The sequence below is a fragment of the Myotis davidii genome, unplaced genomic scaffold (genome assembly GCF_000327345.1).
Source record: "Myotis davidii unplaced genomic scaffold, ASM32734v1 scaffold264, whole genome shotgun sequence".
Taxonomy (NCBI): domain Eukaryota; kingdom Metazoa; phylum Chordata; class Mammalia; order Chiroptera; family Vespertilionidae; genus Myotis; species Myotis davidii.
In genome coordinates, this window is record NW_006294756.1 from 88,230 (window position 1) to 92,720 (window position 4,491).

Here is a 4,491-nt window from a genome sequence, read left to right on the forward strand (position 1 = left end):
ACTTATTATGTTAATTTATACAATATAAGAGATGAAACACACTTTATATTCCTTTCTGTAAACCTATTTGTACCTATAATGCTTAGGCTTTTAATACTCCTGAAAATCAATAGCACAATACTCAATAATTATGGAATGTGGAAAATATTAAGAATTTGGAAAAAAGGCATATAAAAGTTGATATAATTATTCATAATGTGTAGATTTTGATCTGGTGTTCTAATTCTTCTACCTCTATGCTACATAATTCTTTTTGAGAGTTTTTAAGAATATGCATGTTTTCAGTAGTGATTATAATTCTAAAAGAAAATTTATGATCTCAGTTATGGCATTGGAACTGAAAAACAGGGTAGTTACAAAGAGTTTTATTTTTGGTGCAACCAAAGTCTAATCTATCACCATTGATGCCTCTATTGCAATTCATCAACTACTATCTTCATTGTTTTAATTCCCAGGTTATAAACCTTTGCTGTCTCCTCAATATTGAAAGGATAAACTTAAACTCCTTCCATACATAAAAGACCCTATAAAATTGGACATAGTCTTCTCTCCAGCTTCCTTTTCTATCACTTTCTTTCTGTATCTTCCTCAGTCTCCCATGTTCCAGCTATACACATCTTGCCATTCCCACATCATTTTGTGTCTATATGCATTTGGATGTGCAATTCCTTCTGCCTGGGATGTCCATTTCTTTCATGGACACAAGGACAAGTCATTTATTTTTCAAGTCCCAGCTTATACATTACCTCTTCTATGAATGCTTATTTTACTTCCCCAGGCACAGCTAAGCTATTCCTTCCTTATAGTTATGATATACCAGGTTATAAACCTTTAACAGATAGAGCCCCAAATTGTATCACATTGGCACTATATATATATATATATTTTTTTTCTGGTTAACATTTGTGAGGGATTTTTCATGTTTGTGGGATAACTCTCCTCTATGTTGTCATTCAATACCTAAGCTGACAAAGCAGTCCAGTCGTCAAATTGTGGATCCCTATTATCCTGAATGTCAACATCCTAGTCAGCCAGAAGGGAGAAAGTGCACAGAGGAGCATGAATGGGAGGTTTTAGAATCTAGACCTGGAAATGGGCATTTCACTACTGTTCACATTTCATTGGAAATAACTTACTGCCTTAGCCACATGTAAATACATTAGATGCTAGATTGTGGTCTAGTTATGTGCCCAAGAAAGGGAAAAAAATATTTTCTTAGAGATCTGTGATTTCTGCCATATTTGCCTACAGGGTTCCTCTAACACTACTTATGCATATTTCCATTTTTAATGCAATTATTTTTTATATGTTTATCTCAATGGCCTCGTCTTAAACTGCATTTCTTGAGAACTTGGACCTTGCCAATATTCATAATTCAGCTTCTCAATAAATGCTTATTAAGTGTTTCTGTGTGCCAGTGTCTCCCATTACCTATTACAGTATTCAGTGCATGCTTATTAAATGAACATATGCATGAATTAGAGAATGAATATTGATATTATCACAATTGGATTGTGGTTGTGTAGCAGCAGACTCCCCTGTCATTCAAAGAGACAGACGTTTTCTCCGTCTTCACATAGCCTTTCTTCTGTGCATGGATGCAGAGACAGAAAGACAGAGAGTGAGACTGAGCTCTCTGTTATTTCTTATTTTTTTAACTTTATCATTGTCATTTAAAGCTTGATTTTATAAATCACAAAAAGACATTAAGAGTTCTGTATCAGCAGAATTGAAACAGGAGAAATGGTGACAGATTTGTAAGTGTAAATTATGTACATTAAAGTCAAGTAATTGGGGGTTTTCAATATGGGAACTATACAAATGAAATAAATGGCAAAAGGACCTGCTAGGAATACTGTTACTGTGGCTGATCAGTTACTTTAGAACTAAACAAAGATTTTGATATTTGTACTTCTTTTGCTGTTCCATATTCACCTAGACTCGGAGTCAGGCTACTTGACTGAAAGTTCTGATTTAGGAAGGCAAGTTTCCCATCTCCAGTTTCCACCTTCAAAGGAGTTAACATTCCAGTGTTGACTGATCTGCTGGTTCCCTTTCGAACAGTGTCAACCTTATGGAAATTATGTCAACCCTATGGAAAGTCAAACAGGCACCAACAAATGGACAATACGCACAGATCAGTGAAGTACAATGCTAAGTTTTCCCCACCTCAAAAGTAATCAATGAAACAAAACAAGAACTACAGTTGACGTGGCCTCAGGACACACACGTGTGGCTCCTTCAGTCCTTGATGGGGATCTTGTAGGCTACCATGCTGTTCACCTTGTGGATGGTCGTTGTGAAGGAGCGCAGGCGGACTTGCTCAGAATTGGCAATGAACTGCGGTCCGGAGTCTTCCCACTTCTCAGACACAACCAAGTCTTTGTATAGATCAGCAGGTCAAATGAAAAGGAATCTTCCAGCAGCAGCAGGAAGATCACTGTGGAGGTGATCTGTCTGATCACCGAGCGGATCTCGTCCTGGATGGCTTTCTGAGACTTTTCTCTGGGTGCACTGTCATCTCTGGCCATCTTGTCACATTCGATGTCAAACTGCCACCTCTCCAGGACCTCCCCATCTTCAATATTCGAGATGACCACCAGCAGCTTCTGCACAGAGCACTTGTACAGCCAGCCTTTCAGCTGCTCCACCACGTTGCTCAGGTACTTCATGAGCGCGGGGTCTGTGGTGACCAGCAAGGTGAGCCCGTACTTCTGCACGCGAGTGAGGGTTTCGGACAGATAAATGCCGTGCTGATACAAAATGCTGTTGATGCCAAATGAGAATTCAGCCACCATGTAGCCGCTGCTGCGCAGGGTGACACCCTGCTCCCAGGACAGCTGCCACGCCATGGCTAGGCCCGCACCAGGCTTCCGTGGAGTCCCAGCAGCTCCCGCCACTCAGTTCAAATGTTGTTATCTCTTCTTTTAAAAAATAATTTTATTTTTAGAGAAAGAGAAAATGAGAGAGAGAGACTAAAACATTGATGTGAGAGTGCGGCATTGATCAGCTGCCTCTTACATGCCCCCTACCATGGATCAAGTTCACAACCCTGGCATGTGCCCTGCCCAAGAATCCAACCTGCAACCTTTTGGTTCATGAGACCATGCCTAACCAACTGAGCCACACCAGCCAGGGCTGTTATCTCTTTTTATAGTCTCATAAAGACACTAATCCTATCAGTTCAGGACTGCACTTTTATGACCTCATTTAACCTTAATTATTTCCATAGAAACCCCGTCTTCAAATAAGCCACATCCAAGGTTAGGACTTCAATATATGAAGTTTGAGGGGACACAAACAGTCCATAACAAGCCATATCTAGGATCATAAAACAAATTGAAAAGAATTGAAATAATACAGAGCATTTTAAACATAATGTGATCAAACTAGATTTAGTAACAGAAAACCAATAAGAAAATCTTCAAAAAGTTAAACAACACATTTCTATGTAATCCATAGGTGAATAAAGAAGTCTCAAAGGAAAATTTAAAATGCATAGAACTGAGTAAATAAATCCATAACACATCAAAATGAATGGCATGCAGGTAAAGCACTATAGAGAAGGAAATTTACAGAAATAAATGTTACAAAATAGACAGGAAAATTCTCAAATCAGTAATACAAGTTTCAGTAAATTAGAAAAAAACAGAAAACAAAAATCAAAGGAAACAGAAGGGAGGAAATAATAAAGAGCAGAAATCAGTAAAATTGAAAATAAGCAAAGAATGCAAAACTGGTTCTTCAAAATTCAATACAGTTGACACACCTCTAGCAAGAATGACAAAAAATAGAAAGGAGACAGAAATCACCAATATCAGGATTGAAAGGGGTTATTCGTCCATAAAGGATACTAAGAAAATATTTTGAACAACTTTATATTCATAAATTCAACAACTTAGAAGAAATGCACCAATTTCTTAAATGCACAAACTACCAAAACTGAGCCAAGATGAAACAGTTAAACTAAGTAGTCCTATAATAATTAAATAAATTGAACTTGGAATTGAAGAATGCCTGAAAAAGGATATTTTCAGGACCAGAAGATCTCACTAAGGAATTTTTCTACACATTCAAAGAATTAACCATTGTATACACTGTTTTTAGAAAACAGTAGAGGAGGAACACTTTTAAACTTATTTTATGAGGCCATTATTACCTTAATATCAAAATTAGACTAAGAAAATACAGCAAAAACACAGAGTAATTCTTATGATCAAAGATATAAAGATCTTTAACAAATAATTAGGAAATAGAATGTAAAATGTAAAAATAATTATACACCATGATCAAGTGAGATTTATTCCGTATATGCAAGACTAGCCCAACATCCAAAAAATCTATAAACATGACATACTAAAGAACAAAAAATCATCCTATCTAATAAAAGGGTAATATGCAAATTAGCCATCACTCTGTCACAAAGATGGCAGTGCCCATAGCCAGAAGATGGTGGCACCCTGCCGGGAGCTGGTCCATCCTTGCTGTTTC

General features: G+C 37.2%; 1 pseudogene; it reads right to left on the reverse strand.

Annotated features, from left to right (window-relative positions):
* Positions 1-2,241: 2,241 nt before the first annotated feature.
* LOC102753522 lies at positions 2,242-2,852 on the reverse strand (annotated as a pseudogene).
* Between the last annotated feature and the right edge of the window lie 1,639 nt (positions 2,853-4,491).